Raw genomic sequence first — 19,921 nt, forward strand, 5'->3', positions numbered from 1 at the left:
ATATTGACAGTATTGTTTTCTTTCAAAAATCCACTTAATTTTCTTTACCCGATTATTAAAATGGTAATTGACAAAAACAAACTACATTGTCACCAGAAGAGCAATACAAAATGTACAAGTGATATATTAAAATCATCTTTCCAGCTTGAATTTCAATGATGCATTGGGGCAACGATTTTGTGAGAAACATCTTCACCCTTAAATAAAGATTTTCTTAATTCCTTACCTGTGTGCTAATTAGATATCACCTTGTTTTCACATTAAACAGACTTCCACATGAGAAAGCAGCAAGGATGCAGTGGCGTTAATGTTTCCTGGTGTCAACCTGTATTATTTCAGTAGATATTGAAATGAGGATGCATCTTGCTGCCTTTCCAATGAAGCAAGTTTAATTTAGTAATAGGTGAAAAACCATCCCTACAAAGATGTTAATCCGATACTTGGCTTTGTGGACACTTTTCAGAGAACAAATTTGTTAGCATAAAAATAAAGCCAGAAAATGAAGAGCTGTTTAATCACTCAATTGGATTTTTCTGCCAGCATATTTCATTTTCTCTGCAACCCACTGCTAAATTGTGCTTCCTAGCTGTTTTTTGATAAAATCACTTAATCAAATCTAACTCTGATTACATCAGAGTAGGCCAGGTAACCTACACCATAAGAGGGGGTTTGAAATTTTGACTTGTCTACTTAAAGATCACCAAAATCTGATGACAAGGTCAATAACATCCCTGGGTGGGATTGAACCACCAACCCTTTGGTTAATAACCAAACACACTAACCGATTGCACCACAGAGACACTTTGCAAAAGTACATACTGACAAAGGCTAATAAGCATTCATCTAGAACGTTTCCTAGAAAACTTTAAAAAGTCAATAATCTGGAGAGATTTTGTAAGATGTTTCTTCCATCAACCAATGAAGAAACGCATTGGTACTTTCCCATGATGAGTGAGTGCTTCAGGATCTCTTGCACTTACATGTGCAGCAGAGTACTGCAATGGAAGCATGCTGGGCCCATAACCCAGAGGTAGGCAGATTGAAACTATCCTCTGCTATATGCATTTTTTTTTTGTTAATTAAAGTAATCCAAAACTGGGATTGATATTTTTGCTCTTTTATTTTTACTTAAAGTACAATAACTTTTACCATTTTAATTTGTTTTAATAGTATATTGACAGTATTGTTTTCTTTCAAAAATCCACTTAATTTTCTTTACCCTATTATTAAAATGGTAATTGACAAAAACAAACTACATTGTCACCAGAAGAGCAATACAAAATGTACAAGTGATATATTAAAATCATCTTTCCAGCTTGAATTTCAATGATGCATTGGGGCAACGATTTTGTGAGAAACATCTTCACCCTTAAATAAAGATTTTCTTAATTCCTTACCTGTGTGCTAATTAGATATCACCTTGTTTTCACATTAAACAGACTTACACATGAGAAAGCAGCAAGGATGCAGTGGCGTTAATGTTTCCTGGTGTCAACCTGTATTATTTCAGTAGATATTGAAATGAGGATGCATCTTGCTGCCTTTCCAATGAAGCAAGTTTAATTTAGTAATAGGTGAAAAACCATCCCTACAAAGATGTTAATCAGATACTTGGCTTTGTGGACACTTTTCAGAGAACAAATTTGATAGCATAAAAATAAAGCCAGAAAATGAAGAGCTGTTTAATCACTCAATTGGATTTTTTTGCCAGCATATTTCTTTTTCTCTGCAAACCACTGCTAAATTGTGCTTCCTAGCTGTTTTTATAAAATCACTGAATCAAATCTAACTCTGATTACATCAGAGAAGGCCAGGTACCCTACACCATAACAGGGGTTTTTGAAATTTTGACTTGTCTACTTAAAGATCACCAAAATCTGATAACAAGGTCAATTACGTCCCTGGGTGGGATTGAACCACCAACCTTTTGGTTAATAGCCGTACACACTAACTGATTGCGCCACAGCGACACTTTGCAAAAGTACATACTGACAAAGGCTAATAAGCATTCATCTAGAACGTTTCCTAGAAAAACTTTAAATAGTCAATAATCTGGAGAGTTTTTGTAAGATGTTTCTTCCATCAACCAATGAAGAAACACATTGGTACTTTCCCATGATGAGTGAGTGCTTCAGGATCTCTTGCAATTACATGTGCAGCAGAGTACTGTAATGGAAGCTCGCTGGGTCCATAACCCAGAGGTAGGCAGATTGAAACTATCCTCTGCTATATGCATTTTTTTTTGTTAATTAAAGTAAACCAAAACTGGGATTGATATTTTTGCTCTTTTATTTTTACTTAAAGTAACAATAAGTTTTACCATTTTAATTTGTTTTAATAGTATATTGACAGTATTGTTTTCTTTCAAAAATCCACTTAATTTTCTTTACCCGATTATTAAAATGGTAATTGACAAAAACAAACTACATTGTCACCAGAAGAGCAATACAAAATGTACAAGTGATATATTAAAATCATCTTTCCAGCTTGGATTTCAATGATGCATTGGGGCAACGATTTTGTGAGAAACATCTTCACCCTTAAATAAAGATTTTCTTAATTCCTTACCTGTGTGCTAATTAGATATCACCTTGTTTTCACATTAAACAGACTTCCACATGAGAAAACAGCAAAGATGCAGTGGCGTTAATGTTTCATGGTGTCAACCTGTATTATTTCCGTAGATATTGAAATGAGGATGCATCTTGCTGCCTTTCCAATGAAGCAAGTTTAATTTAGTAATAGGTGAAAAACCATCCCTACAAAGATGTTAATCAGATACTTGGCTTTGTGGACACTTTTCAGAGAACAAATTTGTTATCATAAAAATAAAGCCAGAAAATGAAGAGCTGTTTAATCACTCAATTGTATTTTTCTGCCAGCTTTTTTCTTTTTCTCTGCAACCCACTGCTAAATTGTGCTTCCTAGCTGTTTTTTTATAAAATCACTTAATCAAATCTAACTCTGATTACATCAGAGAAGGCCAGGTACCCTACACCATAAGAGGGGGTTTGCAATTTTGACTTGTCTACTTAAATATCACCAAAATCTGATCACAAGGTCAATTACGTCCCTGGGTGGGATTGAACCACCAACTTTTTGATTAATAGCTGAACACACTAACCGATTGCGCCACAGAGACACTTTGCAAAAAGAATATACTGACAAAGACTAATAAGCATTCATCTAGAACGTTTCCTAGAAAAACTTTAAAAAGTCAATAATCTGGAGAGTTTTTGTAAGATGTTTCTTCCAGCAACCAACGAAGAAACACATTGGTACTTTCGCATGATGAGTGAGTGCTTCAGGATCTCTTGCACTTACATGTGCAGCAGAGTACTGCAATGGAAGCATGCTGGGCCCATAACCCAGAGGTAGGCAGATTGAAACTATCCTTTGCTATATGCATTTTTTTTTTGTTCATTAAAGTAATCCAAAACTGGGATTGATATTTTAGCTTTTATTTTTACTTAAAGTACAATAACTTTTACCATTTTAATTTGTTTTAATAGTATATTGACAGTATTGTTTTCTTTCAAAAATCCACTTAATTTTCTTTACCCTATTATTAAAATGGTAATTGACAAAAACAAACTACATTGTCACCAGAAGAGCAATACAAAATGTACAAGTGATATATTAAAATCATCTTTCCAGCTTGAATTTCAATGATGCATTGGGGCAATGATTTTGTGAGAAACATCTTTACCCTTAAATAAAGATTTTCTTAATTCCTTACCTGTGTGCTAATTAGATATCACCTTGTTTTCACATTAAACAGACTTCCACATGAGAAAGCAGCAAGGATGCAGTGGCGTTAATGTTTCCTGGTGTCAACCTGTATTATTTCAGTAGATATTGAAATGAGGATGCATCTTGCTGCCTTTCCAATGAAGCAAGTTTAATTTAGTAATAGGTGAAAAACCATCCCTACAAATATGTTAATCAGATACTTGGCTTTGTGGACACTTTTCAGAGAACAAATTAGTTAGCATAAAAATAAAGCCAGAAAATGAAGAGCTGTTTAATCACTCAATTGGATTTTTCTGCCAGCATATTTCTTTTTCTCTGCAACCCACTGCTAAATTGTGCTTCCTAGCTGTTTTTATAAAATCACTGAATCAAATCTAACTCTGATTACATCAGAGAAGGCCAGGTACCCTACACCATAACAGGGGTTTTCGAAATTTTGACTTGTCTACTTAAAGATCAACAAAATCTGATAACAAGGTCAATTATGTCCCTGGGTGGGATTGAACCACCAACCTTTTGGTTAATAGCTGTACACACTAACTGATTGCGCCACAGCGACACTTTGCAAAAGTACATACTGACAAAGGCTAATAAGCATTCATCTAGAACGTTTCCTATAAAAACTTTAAATAGTCAATAATCTGGAGAGTTTTTGTAAGATGTTTCTTCCATCAACCAATGAAGAAACACATTGGTACTTTCCCATGATGAGTGAGTGCTTCAGGATCTCTTGCACTTACATGTGCAGCAGAGTACTGTTATGAAAGCATGCTGGGTCCATAACCCAGAGGTAGGCAGATTGAAACTATCCTCTGCTATATGCATTTTTTTTTTGTTAATTAAAGTAATCCAAAACTGGGATTGATATTTTTGCTCTTTTATTTTTACTTAAAGTACAATAACTTTTACCATTTTAATTTGTTTTAATAGTATATTGACAGTATTGTTTTCTTTCAAAAATCCACTTAATTTTCTTTACCCGATAATTAAAATGGTAATTGACAAAAACAAACTACATTGTCACCAGAAGAGCAATACAAAATGTACAAGTGATATATTAAAATCATCTTTCCAGCTTGAATTTCAATGATGCATTGGGGCAACGATTTTGTGAGAAACATCTTCACCCTTAAATAAAGATTTTCTTAATTCCTTACCTGTGTGCTAATTAGATATCACCTTGTTTTCACATTAAACAGACTTCCACATGAGAAAGCAGCAAGGATGCAGTGGCGTTAATGTTTCCTGGTGTCAACCTGTATTATTTCAGTAGATATTGAAATGAGGATGCATCTTGCTGCCTTTCCAATGAAGCAAGTTTAATTTAGTAATAGATGAAAAACCATCCCTACAAATATGTTAATCAGATACTTGGCTTTGTGGACACTTTTCAGAGAACAAATTAGTTAGCATAAAAATAAAGCCAGAAAATGAAGAGCTGTTTAATCACTCAATTGGATTTTTCTGCCAGCATATTTCTTTTTCTCTGCAACCCACTGCTAAATTGTGCTTCCTAGCTGTTTTTATAAAATCACTGAATCAAATCTAACTACATCAGAGAAGGCCAGGTACCCTACACCATAACAGGGGGTTTGAAATTTTGACTTGTCTACTTAAAGATCACCAAAATCTGATAACAAGGTCAATTAAGTCCCTGGGTGGGATTGAACCACCAACCTTTTGGTTAATAGCCTTACACACTAACTGATTGCGCCACAGCGACACTTTGCAAAAGTACATACTGACAAAGGCTAATAAGCATTCATCTAGAACGATTCCTAGAAACATTTTAAAAAGTCAATAATGTGGAGAGTTTTTGTAAGATGTTTCTTCCATCAACCAATGAAGAAACACATTGGTACTTTCCCATGATGAGTGAGTGCTTCAGGATCTTTTGCACTTACATGTGCAGCAGAGTACTGTAATGGAAGCATGCTGGGTCCATAACCCAGAGGTAGGCAGATTGAAACTATCCTCTGCTATATGCATTTTTTTTTTGTTAATTAACGTAATCCAAAACTGGGATTGATATTTTTGCTCTTTTATTTTTACTTAAAGTACAATAACTTTTACCATTTTAATTTGTTTTAATAGTATATTGACAGTATTGTTTTCTTTCAAAAATCCACTTAATTTTCTTTACCCGATAATTAAAATGGTAATTGACAAAAACAAACTACATTGTCACCAGAAGAGCAATACAAAATGTACAAGTGATATATTAAAATCATCTTTCCAGCTTGAATTTCAATGATGCATTGGGGCAACGATTTTGTGAGAAACATCTTCACCCTTAAATAAAGATTTTCTTAATTCCTTACCTGTGTGCTAATTAGATATCACCTTGTTTTCACATTAAACAGACTTCCACATGAGAAAACAGTAAAGATGCAGTGGCGTTAATGTTTCCTGGTGTCAACCTGTATTATTTCCGTAGATATTGAAATGAGGATGCATCTTGCTGCCTTTCCAATGAAGCAAGTTTAATTTAGTAATAGGTGAAAAACCATCCCTACAAAGATGTTAATCAGATATTTGGCTTTGTGGACACTTTTCAGAGAACAAATTTGTTATCATAAAAATAAAGCCAGAAAATGAAGAGCTGTTTAATCACTCAATTGGATTTTTCTGCCAGCATTATTCTTTTTCTCTGCAACCCACTGCTAAATTGTGCTTCCTAGCTGTTTTTTTATAAAATCACTTAATCAAATCTAACTCTGATTACATCAGAGAAGGCCATGGAGAACAAAAATGTTGAGGTTCCAAAAATAGGGAAAGATCAAGATCCACTTCCACCTCGTGCTGAAGCTGCTGCCACTAGTCATGCCCTGCACGCCCCTTTTCTCTTTTCATATGCAGACGAGGGTTGAAGCCAACTTTGACCCACTGCTTGGATGACATCACCGTATGCAAATCCATCTGCTGCAGGCCTTCCCCCAGGAATGCTTGCACTAGTTGTTGCATTTGGTTTGTTGTTTGGGGGTGCTTCAGTATTAGGCAGCCTTCTGCCCTCCCATGTTCATCTGAAAATATGTGTTCTCCCTGCAGTTGTTGTCCCCAGATGAGAGTTCCCTTGTGCTGCCTCAGTTGAATCTCCTTTACTTGACAGAGATGTGCATGAGCAGCGGCCCTCCCCAGCCCTATCCCAAATCATACTTATTTTGCATAGGAGATACCATGGTCATGAAGATTACTCTCCCAGGGTGAGGTTCATTCATTGCATTCTGGGTATGCTGACCCCTGTGATTTCCCCAAATGTGGGAAACGCGACTGCTTTATTTGTTGGTAGTGGGGGGACTGTGTTTGTGCTTTCTTCTGGTCAGCTCTGGTAAAAGTCAGATTTCTTTGTCTCAGATCTTCCTCTAGCCTTGTTCTTCTTTCGAGAGTTCCTTTGTGCTGCCTCAGTTGGATCTCCTTCACTTGACAGGGGGGTGCCCGAGCAGCGACCCTCCCCAGTTCTTGCCCAACTCCTACTTACCTGCCAGGTGAGATACTATGATCATGAAGGTGCTTCTCCCAGGGCAAGGCTCACCCATTGCACTCTGGGTGTGCTGCCCCTGCGATTTCCCCAAATGTGGGAAACTTGACTGCATAATTTGTGTTTCCCCTGGTCGGCTCTCGTATAATTCAGATCTCTTTGTCTCAGGTCTCTCTCACAAAAAAAATTCGGTGAGGTTTAGCCAAAATGCGTTCGAACACAAAACACGGCCGCGGAACCGAACCCAAAACCAAAACACAAAACCCGAAAAATTTCCGGTGCACATCTCTAGTGGCCATGCCATGTCACTGTGCAGGAGCCAGCACCGCTCACACACTAGTCCCCGGTGCAGCCCCCAACCCCCGGGACACCCGGAGCAACAAAATGTAGATTCAGGCCACCAGGCCACGCCCCTACCTATGAAACCATGCCTCCTTTTTACCATTGCGCTGCTTATCTGCGCGCACTGCATTACAATCTCCCTCGCCACCTCTCTGGGTGTCACCAGTGATAGTGACACCTCTGCCATGCTTGTAGCAGCTGGTCCTAAGATCTACACCTCAAGCCCTGAGTGTTTGCCCTTGTGACTTGTTGATCATCATAGCAAAGCAGATGCTTACAGAAAACTGCAGGGGCTTAGATTGAAAATAAAAAAAATTGATGGGTATAAGGTAGAGAGGAGCGGGTTCGGTTCTCCGAGAACCGAATTCCCCACGAACCCCACGAACTCCTCCTCCGAGGCAGGCTCGGTTGTTCCCGCCTGCCTCGGAAAACCTGAACAAGGGAAAATGTCATCATCCCGCTGTCGGATTCTCGCGAGATTCGGATTTCATATAAAGAGTGCAAGCATTCCTGGGGGAAGGCCTGCAGCAGATGGATTTGCATATGGTGATGTCATCCAAGCAGTGGGTCAAAGTTGGCTTCAGAAACAAACAGGAATGCTTGCACTAGTTGTTGCATTTGGTTTGTTGTTTGGGGGTGCTTCAGTATTAGGCAGCCTTCTGCCCTCCCATGTTCATCTGAAAATATGTGTTCTCCCTGCAGTTGTTGTCCCCAGATGAGAGTTCCCTTGTGCTGCCTCAGTTGAATCTCCTTTACTTGACAGAGATGTGCCTGAGCAGCGGCCCTCCCCAGCCCTATCCCAAATCATACTTATTTTGCATATGAGATACCATGGTCATGAAGATTATTCTCCCAGGGTGAGGTTCATTCATTGCATTCTGGGTATGCTGACCCCTGTGATTTCCCCAAATGTGGGTAACTCGACTGCATTATTTGTGGTAGTGGGGGACTGTGTTTGTGTTTTCCTCTGGTCAGCTCTGGTAAAAGTCAGATTTCTTTGTTTCAGATCTTCCTCTAGCCTTGTTCTTCTTTCGAGAGTTCCCTTGTGCTGCCTCAGTTGGATCTCCTTCACTTGACAGGGGGGTGCCCGAGCAGCGACCCTCCCCAGCTCAAGCCCAACTCCTACTTACCTGCCAGGTGAGATACTATGATCATGAAGGTGCTTCTTCCAGGGCAAGGCTCACCCATTGCACTCTGGGTGTGCTGCCCCTGCGATTTCCCCAAATGTGGGAAACTTGACTGCATAATTTGTGTTTCCCCTGGTCGGCTCTCGTATAATTCAGATCTCTTTGTCTCAGGTCTCTCTCCAGCCTAGTTTGCTGTCTGTTTCCACTTCTTTTTTCTTGAGCCCCTCCCTTTTATACCCTTGTGCACTATCCTGACTTCTCCTCCTGTCTGCTTACTTTGTGCCTTCCAATGCACAATGCAAACTACACACCCTTTTACTTGCCTTACAGAGCAGCTCTGGAGCTGTTACAGTGCCAAGCTGCTGTAAGAAATCAGCTTGAATGCTTCAGGGGCTGGGGCATTGTCAACATGAGCCCCACACCGAAGGAGGGTGGGGGTGTTTAATGCGAACTAAGGGTCATCCAAGCGCCGCAAAAGGCCGCCATGCCCTGCATACCCCTTTTCTCTTTTCATATGCAGATGAGGGATCCAGCCAACTTTGGCCCACTGCTTGGATGACATCACCGTATGCAAATCCGTCTTCTGCAGAACTTCCCCCAGGAATGCTTGCACTAGTTGTTGCATTTGGTTTGTTGTTTGGGGGTGCTTCAGTATTAGGCAGCCTTCTGCCCTCCCATGTTCATCTGAAAATATGTGTTCTCCCTGCAGTTGTTGTCCCCAGATGAGAGTTCCCTTGTGCTGCCTCAGTTGAATCTCCTTTACTTGACAGAGATGTGCCTGAGCAGCGGCCCTCCCCAGCCCTATCCCAAATCATACTTATTTTGCATAGGCGATACCATGGTCATGAAGATTGTTCTCCCAGGGTGAGGTTCATTCATTGCATTCTGGGTATGCTGACCCCTGTGATTTCCCCAAATGTGGGAAACTCGACTGCATTATTTGTGGTAGTGGGGGACTGTGTTTGTGCTTTCCTCTGGTCAGCTCTGGTAAAAGTCAGATTTCTTTGTCTCAGATCTTCCTCTAGCCTTGTTCTTCTTTCGAGAGTTCCCTTGTGCTGCCTCAGTTGGATCTCCTTCATTTGACAGGGGGTGCCCGAGCAGCAATCCTCCACAGCTCTGGCCCAACTCCTACTTACCTGCCAGGTGAGATACTATGATCTTCACTGTTAGGGCAATCAGGATGTGGAATTCCCTGCCAGGGAAGGTGGTAATGGCGGACTCTGTAATTGGATTTAAAAAAGGAATGGATACATTTCTGAATGAAAAAGCTATCCAAGGTTATAATACTTAAAATATCAACATGGTTAATCCGGGGGTAACATGAGTTGTAGTAGCTAACTAGTCATAAAACATTATTCAGCAAGTATGTAGAATCATCACAACTTAAAACAGGTTGAACACGATGGGCAATTTGCCTCTATTCAACCTCAAAAACTATGTTACTATATGTTACTATATTACTATGTTACTGTAGTATACAGAACACCACAATGCAATGAGCAGTGATAGTGAGCACTGATGAGGATACTAGAACTGACACTGAGCAGCAAGATGCAGCACTGGACTATTAGTAATGTACTGTAGTATGCTGAGCACAACAATGCAGCACAAGACAATGAGCAGTGATACTGAGCACTGATGAGGATACTACTGAGAACTGACACTGAGCAGGAGAGACACACTACTAGTATTACTGAGCAGCAATAAGTATCCACTAATACTGAGCACTGATATTGAGATTTCCACTGAGAGAACATAGCCACGTCCTCTCCGCTCTCTCTTCAATGCACGAGTAAAAATGGCGGCAACGCGCAGCTCTTTATATGGAATCCGAATCTCGCGAGAATCCGACAGCGGGATGATGACATTTTCCCTTGTTCAGGTTTTCCGAGTCAGGCGGGAACAACCGAGCCTGCCTCGGAGGAGGAGTTCGTGGGGTTCGTGGGGAATTCGGTTCTCGGAGAACCGAACCCGCTCCTCTCTACCTTATACCCATCAATTTTTTTTATTTTCAATCTAAGCCCCTGCAGTTTTCTGTAAGCATCTGCTTTGCTATGATGATCAACAAGTCACAAGGGCAAACACTCAGGGCTTGAGGTGTAGATCTTAGGACCAGCTGCTACAAGCATGGCAGAGGTGTCACTATCACTGGTGACACCCAGAGAGGTGGCGAGGGAGATTGTAATGCAGTGCGCGCAGATAAGCAGCGCAATGGTAAAAAGGAGGCATGGTTTCATAGGTAGGGGCGTGGCCTGGTGGCCTGAATCTACATTTTGTTGCTCCGGGTGTCCCGGGGGTTGGGGGCTGCACCGGGGACTAGTGTGTGAGCGGTGCTGGCTCCTGCACAGTGACATGGCATGGCCACTAGAGATGTGCACCGGAAATTTTTCGGGTTTTGTGTTTTGGTTTTGGGTTCGGTTCCGCGGCCGTGTTTTGGGTTCGAACGCGTTTTGGCTAAACCTCACCGAATTTTTTTTGTCGGATTCGGGTGTGTTTTGGATTCGGGTGTTTTTTTCAAAAAACCCTAAAAAACAGCTTAAATCATAGAATTTGGGAGTCATTTTGATCCCAAAGTATTATTAACCTCAATAACCATAATTTCCACTAATTTTCAGTCTATTCTTAACACCTCACACCTCACAATATTATTTTTAGTCCTAAAATTTGCACCGAGGTCGCTGGATGACTAAGCTCAGTGACCCAAGTGGCCGACACAAACACCTGGCCCATCTAGGAGTGGCACTGCAGTGTCACGCATGATGGCCCTTCCAAAAAACACTCCCCAAACAGCACATGACGCAAAGAAAAAAAGAGGCGCAATGAGGTAGCTGTGTGACTAAGCTCAGCGACCCAAGTGGCCGACACAAACACCTGGCCCATCTAGGAGTGGCACTGCAGTGTCACGCAGGATGGCCCTTCCAGAAACACTCCCCAAACAGCACATGACGCAAAGAAAAAAAGAGGCGCAATGAGGTAGCTGTGTGACTAAGCTCAGCGACCCAAGTGGCCGACACAAACACCTGGCCCATCTAGGAGTGGCACTGCAGTGTCACGCAGGATGGCCCTTCCAAAAAACACTCCCCAAACAGCACATGACGCAAAGAAAAAAAGTGGCGCAATGAGGTAGCTGTGTGACTAAGCTCAGCGACCCAAGTGGACGACACAAACACCTGGCCCATCTAGGAGTGTCACTGCAGTGTCACGCAGGATGGCCCTTCCAAAAAACACTCCCCAAACAGCACATGACGCAAAGAAAAAAAGAGGCGCAATGAGGTAGCTGTGTGACTAAGCTCAGCGACCCAAGTGGCCGACACAAACACCTGGCCCATCTAGGAGTGGCACTGCAGTGTCACGCAGGATGGCCCTTCCAAAAAACACTCACCAAACAGCACATGACGCAAAGAAAAATAAAAGAAAAAAGAGGTGCAAGGTGGAATTGCCTTGGGCCCTCCCACCCACCCTTATGTTGTATAAACAGGACATGCACACTTTAACCAACCCATCATTTCAGTGACAGGGTCTGCCACACGACTGTGACTGAAATGACGGGTTGGTTTGGACCCCCACCAAAAAAGAAGCAATAAATCTCTCCTTGCACAAACTGGCTCTATAGAGGCAAGATGTCCACCTCATCATCATCCTCCGATTCATCACCGTGTACATCCCCCTCCTCACAGATTATCAATTCGTCCCCACTGGAATCCACCATCTCAGCTCCCTGTATACTTTGTGGAGGCAATTGCTGCTGGTCAATGTCTCCACGGAGCAATTGATTATAATTCATTTTAATGAACATCATCTTCTCCACATTTTCTGGAAGTAACCTCGTACGCCGATTGCTGACAAGGTGAGCGGCGGCACTAAACACTCTTTCGGAGTACACACTTGTGGGAGGGCAACTTAGGTAGAATAAAGCCAGTTTGTGCAAGGGCCTCCAAATTGCCTCTTTTTCCTGCCAGTATACGTACGGACTGTCTGACGTGCCTACTTGGATGCGGTCACTCATATAATCCTCCACCATTCTTTCAATGGTGAGAGAATCATATGCAGTGACAGTAGACGACATGTCCGTAATCGTTGGCAGGTCCTTCAGTCCGGACCAGATGTCAGCATCAGCAGTCGCTCCAGACTGCCCTGCATCACCGCCAGCGGGTGGGCTCGGAATTCTGAGCCTTTTCCTCGCACCCCCAATTGCGGGAGACTGTGAAGGAGGAGCTGTTGACCGATCAAGTTCCGCTTGACTTGATAATTTTCTCACCAGCAGGTCTTTGAACCCCTGCAGACTTGTGTCTGCCGGAAAGAGAGATACAACGTAGGTTTTAAATCTAGGATCGAGCACGGTGGCCAAAATGTAGTGCTCTGATTTCAACAGATTGACCACCCGTGAATCCTGGTTAAGCGAATGAAGGGCTCCATCCACAAGTCCCACATGCCTAGCGGAATCGCTCTGTCTTAGCTCCTCCTTCAATGTCTCCAGCTTCTTCTGCAAAAGCCTGATGACGGGAATGACCTGACTCAGGCTGGCAGTGTCTGAACTGACTTCACGTGTGGCAAGTTCAAAGGTTGCAGAACCTTGCACAACGTTGAAATCATTCTCCACTGCGCTTGAGACAGGTGCATTCCACCTCCTATATCGTGGTCAGATGTATAGGCTTGAATGGCCTTTTGCTGCTCCTCCATCCTCTGAAGCATATAGAGGGTTGAATTCCACCTCGTTTCCACTTCTTGCTTCAGATGATGGCAGGGCAGGTTCAGGCGTTTTTGGTGTTGCTCCAGTCTTCTGTACGTGGTGCCTGTACGCCGAAAGTGTCCCGCAATTCTTGTGGCCACCGACAGCATCTCTTGCACGCCCCTGTCGTTTTTTAAATAATTCTGCACCACCAAATTCAAGGTATGTGCAAAACATGGGACGTGCTGGAATTTGCCCAGATATAATGCACGCACAATATTGCTGGCGTTGTCCGATGCCACAAATCCACAGGAGAGTCCAATTGGGGTAAGCCATTCTGTGATGATCTTCCTCAGTTGCCGTAAGAGGTTTTCATCTGTGTGCGTATTCTGGAAAGCGGTGATACAAAGCGTAGCCTGCCTAGGAAAGAGTTGGCGTTTGCGAGATGCTGCTACTGGTGCCGCCGCTGCTGTTCTTGCGGCGGGAGTCAATACATCTACCCAGTGGGCTGTCACAGTCATATAGTCCTGAGTCTGCCCTGCTCCACTTGTCCACATGTCCGTGGTTAAGTGGACATTGGGTACAACTGCATTTTTTAGGACACTGGTGAGTCTTTTTCTGAGGTCTGTGTACATTTTCGGTATCGCCTGCCTAGAGAAATGGAACCTAGATAGTATTTGGTACCGGGGACACAGTACCTCAATCAAGTCTATAGTTGGCTCTGAAGTAATGATGGATACCGGAACCACGTTTCTCACTGCCCAGGATGCCAAGGCCTCAGTTATCCGCTTTGCAGCAGGATGACTGCTGTGATATTTCATCTTCCTCGCAAAGGACTGTTGGACAGTCAATTGCTTGGTGGAAGTAGTAAAAGTGGTCTTACGACTTCCCCTCTGGGATGACCATCGACTCCCAGCAGCAACAACAGCAGCGCCAGCAGCAGTAGGCGTTACACTCAAGGATGCATTGGAGGAATCCCAGGCAGGAGAGAACTCGTCAGAATTGCCAGTGACATGGCCTGCAGGACTATTGGCATTCCTGGGGAAGGAGGAAATTGACACTGAGGGAGTTGGTGGGGTGGTTTGCGTGAGCTTGGTTACAAGAGGAAGGGATTTACTGGTCAGTGGACTGCTTCCGCTGTCGCCCAAAGTTTTTGAACTTGTCACTGACTTATGATGAATGCGCTGCAGGTGACGTATAAGGGAGGATGTTCCGAGGTGGTTAACGTCCTTACCCCTACTTATTACAGCTTGACAAAGGCAACACACGGCTTGACACCTGTTGTCCGCATTTCTGTTGAAATACTTCCACACCGAAGAGCTGATTTTTTTGGTATTTTCACCAGGCATGTCAATGGCCATATTCCTCCCACGGACAACAGGTGTCTCGCCGGGTGCCTGACTTAAACAAACCACCTCACCATCAGAATCCTCCTTGTCAATTTCCTCCCCAGCGCCAGCAACACCCATATTCTCCTCATCCTGGTGTACTTCAACACTGACATCTTCAATCTGACTATCAGGAACTGGACTGCGGGTGCTCCTTCCAGCACTTGCAGGGGGTGTGCAAATGGTGGAAGGTGCATGCTCTTCACGTCCAGTGTTGGGAAGGTCAGGCATCGCAACCGACACAATTGGACTCTCCTTGTGGATTTGTGATTTTGAAGAACGCACAGTTCTTTGCTGTGCTTTTGCCAGCTTAAGTCTTTTCATTTTTCTAGCGAGAGGCTGAGTGCTTCCATCCTCATGTGAAGCTGAACCACTAGCCATGAAGATAGGCCAGGGCCTCAGCCGTTCCTTGCCACTCCGTGTGGTAAATGGCATATTGGCAAGTTTACGCTTCTCCTCCGACGATTTTTATTTAGATTTTTGAGTCATTTTTTTACTGATCTTTTGTGTTTTGGATTTTACATGCTCTGTACTATGACATTGGGCATCGGCCTTGGCAGACGACGTTGATGGAATTTCATCGTCTCGGCCATGACTAGTGGCAGCAGCTTCAGCACGAGGTGGAAGTGGATCTTGATCTTTCCCTATTTTTGGAACCTCAACATTTTTGTTCTCCATATTTTAATAGGCACAACTAAAAGGCACCTCAGGTAAACAATGGAGATGGATGGATACTAGTATACTTATGGATGACGAGTGACTGACGACACAGAGGTAGCTACAGCCGTGGACTACCGTACTGCGTCTGCTAGTATAGAGATGATAATTAATGATATAAAAAAAAATATATATATAACTACTGTAGGTATATATAATATAATGACGGACCTGGTGGACACTGTCAGCAGACTGCTAAACTACTAGTATGAAGAAGATAGAAAAAAACTTCCACCACAGGTAGGTAGGTATACAATTATGGACGAGCACTGACGACACAGAGATAGCCACAGCCGTGGCCTACCGTACTGCGTCTGCTAGTATAGAGATGATAATTAATGATATAAAAAAAAATATATATAACTACTGTAGGTATATATAATATAATGACGGACCTGGTGGACACTGTCAGCAGACTGCTAAACTACTAGTATGAAGAAGATAGAAAAAAAAAACCACCACAGTTAGGTATACAATTATGGACGAGTGACGACACAGAGGTAGGTACAGCCGTGGACTACCGTACTGCGTCTGCTAGTATAGATAATATACTAAATATATTACTACTGTAGGTATATAATATAATGACGGACCTGGTGGACACTGTCAGCAGACTCCTAAACTACTAGTATGAAGAAGATAGAAAAAAAACCCCCACCACAGGTAGGTATACAATTATGGACGAGCACTGACGACACAGAGGTAGGTACAGCCGTGGACTACCGTACTGCATCTGCTAGTATAGATAATATAATAAATATATTACTACTGTAGGTATATAATATAATGACGGACCTGTGGACACTGTCAGCAGACTGCTAAACTACTAGTATGAAGAAGATAAAAAAAAAAACCCACCACAGGTAGGTAGGTATACAATTATGGACGAGCACTGACGACACAGAGATAGCCACAGCCGTGGACTACCGTACTGCGTCTGCTAGTATAGATAATATAATAAATATATTACTACTGTAGGTATATAATATAATGATGGACCTGGTGGACACTGTCAGTAGACTCCTAAACTACTAGTATGAAGAAGATAGAAAAAAAAAAACCACCACAGGTAGGTAGGTATACAATTATGGACGAGCACTGACGACACAGAGATAGCCACAGCCGTGGACTACCGTACTGCGTCTGCTAATATAGAGATGATAAAGATGAAAAAAAAAATATAACACTACTGCAGGTAAATATTTATATAATATATGTATGACGGACCTGCTGGACACTGTCAGCAGAATGCATTTATAGAATAAAAAAAAAACACCACAGGAGTGTTTAACTTTTTCAGGCAGACAATATACTGGTGGTCACACTGGCAGCAAAAGTGTGCACTGTACTCCTGCTATAACTGCTCCCCAGTCTCCCCCACAATTAAGCTGTGTGAGCAGTGAGCACTCAGCACAGTCAGATATACATAGATAATATATAATGCAGCACACTGAGGCTGAGCACAGATATGGTATGTGTATCGTTTTTTTTCAGGCAGAGAACGGATTATAAATAATAAAACTGGTGGTCACTATCAGCAAAACTCTGCACTACTGAGTACTCCTGACAAGTTCAACTGCTCCCCAAATTAGTAGTAAATCAAATGTCACTCGTCTCTATCTTCTAATCTAAACGGAGAGGACGCCAGCCACGTCCTCTCCCTATCAATCTCAATGCACGTGTGAAAATGGCGGCGACGCGCGGCTCCTTATATAGAATCCAAGTCTCGTGAGAATCCTACAGCGGGATGATGACGTTCGGGGCGCGCTCGGGTTAACCGAGCAAGGCGAGAGGATCCGAGTCTGCTCGGACCCGAGCAAAAAAGGGTGAAGTTCGGGCGGGTTCGGATTCCGAGGAACCGAACCCGCTCATCTCTTATGGCCACCCAGCATGACGCCTCCCTTCTTGACCATGCTGTAATTGCAGTCGCACTGCAGTTCAGCGTGATCATAAAAAATGGTGTAGCCTCCTGCTGGTGCAGACTGTATGTGCGCGCAGGAAGCCGCCACCATTTTTGTGATCACAGCGGCTGAATGTGATGTCATACAGCTGCTGTGACCACGCCCCCTGTGTCTCCTCCATTGCAGACCCCATTTTGAAGCCTTGCCCCCGCACCGCTCCATCCCTGACTTGGAAATGGAGTGTTGCTGACCCCCCTCTCCCCCCCTGCCCCGATTGACAGGCAGAGGCGATCGCATTCTCTGCGGGGTGCCGCAGAAAATGCAGGCACATGCGTATGCTCTTAGCAATTTTTGCAGTTGGATCACTTATTGTGATTGCAATCCAACCTGAATCAGGCCCTATTACCTATCACAATGCGCTGCGGGCAGTACAAAATTGATTTAATATAGGAGAAAAACCCCCAGACCTGTGCTCCTTAACTGTACCTGGTGGCTAGTGGAGCGGCTGCCCAGTAATCAGTGTCCACGCCAGTGCGCACACGGTCCACCCCCTACGGCCACGCTCCTCTTCATCAGCGGCCTCGTGATCCGGAAGGGCGGTGTGTGTGTGACTGACCTTAGGAAGAAACCGGAGCCTCCGCTGCAGTGACCCAGCAACCAGGGCACGGGAGTATACAGCGCCGCTGGGAGTGATGAAGCTGCAGTAAAGATGTCTATTAGACCTAGCCTGCTGCAGCCCTTGTAGATTCTCATAAAACAAGTTCTTCTTTTCTTGTCAAAATGAATAGCTAAGAATTGGCTTCCTGAGGCAGGCCCCTGTTAAGTGGCCTGCTACTGAAGGCACCAACTACAAACTGAGCTCCCTGTTCATGGAAGCGGGGTTATAGAGGAGGATGCGCTGAGCATCTTGGGAACAGTCAAAAGCTTTGAGTCGGTTGGTGCCTCAGATCAAGATCCTACTCTACACCCCAATGTGAATCCTTGTGGAGTCCTGTGTACCCCACAGAAGAAATTAATGTGTCACACCCATTGGCAGCAACCTTAGAATAGCTGCTGATGGGCACAATTGAGAAAGGAAGGGGGGGGGGACATTTGAATCCAGCACATAGATGCAATTCAAATATGTAATTTGTACCTTCCTATTTTAAAATATAATGGATGAACTTCACCCTGTGAGAACAATCTTCATGATCAAGAGATCTCATATGCAAAATAAGTATGAGTTGGGATAGGGCTGGGGAGGGTGGCTGCTCGGGCAGCCCCTCCCCCATCAAGTTAAGGAGATTCAACTGAGGAAGCACAAGGGAACTCTCGTCTGGGGACAACAACTGCAGGGAGACCACATCTTTTCAGATGAACATGGGAGGGCGGAAGGCTGCCTAATACTGAAGCACCATCAAATATCAAACCATATGCAACAACTAGTACAAGCATTCCTGGGGGAAGGTCTGCAGCAGACGGATTTGCATACGGTGATGTCATCCAAGCAGTGGGCCAAAGTTGGCTGGAACCCTCATCTGCATATGAAAAGAGAAAAGGGGCATGCAGGGCATGGCGGCCTTTTGCGGTGCTTGGATGACCCCTAGTTCGCATTAAACACCCCCACCCTCCTTTGGTGTGGGGCTCATGTTGGCTATGCCCCAGCCCCTGAAGCATTCAAGCTGATTTCTTGCAGCAGCTGGGCACTGTAACAGCTCCAGAGCTGCTCTGTAAGGCAACTAAAAGGGTGTGGGCCCTGCAGCACTACCTGTAGTTCGCATTGTGCGTTGGAAGGCACAAAGTAAGCAGACGGGAGAAGTCAGGATAGTGCGCAAGGGCATAGAAGGGAGTGGCTCCAGAAAAGAGAAGTGGAAACAGACAGCAAACTAGGCTGGAGAGAGACCTGAGACAAAGAGATCTGAATTATACGAGAGCCGACCAGGGGAAACACAAATTATGCAATCAAGTTTCCCACATTTGGGGAAATCACAGGAGCAGCACACCCAGAGTGCAATGGGTGAGCCTTGCCCTGGGAGAAGCACCTTCATGATCATAGTATCTCACCTGGCAGGTAAGTAGGAGTTGGGCTAGAGCTGGGGAGGGTCACTGCTCGGGCACCCCCCTGTCAAGTGAAGGAGATCCAACTGAGGCAGCACAAGGGAACTCTCGAAAGAAGAACAAGGCTAGAGGAATATATGAGACAAAGAAATCTGACTTTTACCAGAGCTGACCAGAGGAAAACACAAACACAGTCCCCCACTACCACAAAAAATGCAGGCGAGTTTCCCACATTTGGGGAAATCACAGGGGTCAGCATACCCAGAATGCAATGAATGAACCTCACCCTGGGTGAACAATCTTCATGACCATGGTGTCTCCTATGCAAAATAAGTATGATTTGGGATAGGGCTGGGAGGGCCGCTGCTCAGGCACATCTCTGTCAAGTAAAGGAGATTCAACTGAGGCAGCACAAGGGAACTCTCATCTGGGGACAACAACTGCAGGGAGAACACATATTTTCAGATGAACATGGGAGGGCAGAAGGCTGCCTAATACTGAAGCACCCC

The 19,921-nt window shown here is 43.6% G+C and overlaps 7 non-coding genes across 7 annotated transcripts; 5 read left to right on the forward strand and 2 right to left on the reverse strand.

Annotated features, from left to right (window-relative positions):
• Positions 1–6,905: 6,905 nt before the first annotated feature.
• LOC135024064 (U1 spliceosomal RNA) lies at positions 6,906–7,071 on the forward strand. The gene has a single exon (XR_010220936.1). It is a non-coding gene; the product is annotated as a U1 spliceosomal RNA (small nuclear RNA).
• Positions 7,072–7,223: 152 nt separating this feature from the next.
• Positions 7,224–7,386, forward strand: LOC135024069 (U1 spliceosomal RNA). Its single transcript, XR_010220941.1, has one exon. It is a non-coding gene; the product is annotated as a U1 spliceosomal RNA (small nuclear RNA).
• A 993-nt stretch (positions 7,387–8,379) lies between these two features.
• LOC135024030 (U1 spliceosomal RNA) lies at positions 8,380–8,543 on the forward strand. The gene has a single exon (XR_010220906.1). It is a non-coding gene; the product is annotated as a U1 spliceosomal RNA (small nuclear RNA).
• Positions 8,544–8,695: 152 nt separating this feature from the next.
• On the forward strand, positions 8,696–8,858 carry LOC135024101 (U1 spliceosomal RNA). The gene has a single exon (XR_010220969.1). It is a non-coding gene; the product is annotated as a U1 spliceosomal RNA (small nuclear RNA).
• A 655-nt stretch (positions 8,859–9,513) lies between these two features.
• Positions 9,514–9,677, forward strand: LOC135023974 (U1 spliceosomal RNA). Its single transcript, XR_010220851.1, has one exon. It is a non-coding gene; the product is annotated as a U1 spliceosomal RNA (small nuclear RNA).
• Positions 9,678–19,270: 9,593 nt separating this feature from the next.
• Positions 19,271–19,433, reverse strand: LOC135024134 (U1 spliceosomal RNA). The gene has a single exon (XR_010220995.1). It is a non-coding gene; the product is annotated as a U1 spliceosomal RNA (small nuclear RNA).
• Positions 19,434–19,585: 152 nt separating this feature from the next.
• On the reverse strand, positions 19,586–19,749 carry LOC135024022 (U1 spliceosomal RNA). Its single transcript, XR_010220898.1, has one exon. It is a non-coding gene; the product is annotated as a U1 spliceosomal RNA (small nuclear RNA).
• Positions 19,750–19,921: the final 172 nt, after the last annotated feature.

This window comes from Pseudophryne corroboree, unplaced genomic scaffold (genome assembly GCF_028390025.1).
Source record: "Pseudophryne corroboree isolate aPseCor3 unplaced genomic scaffold, aPseCor3.hap2 scaffold_403, whole genome shotgun sequence".
NCBI lineage: Eukaryota > Metazoa > Chordata > Amphibia > Anura > Myobatrachidae > Pseudophryne > Pseudophryne corroboree.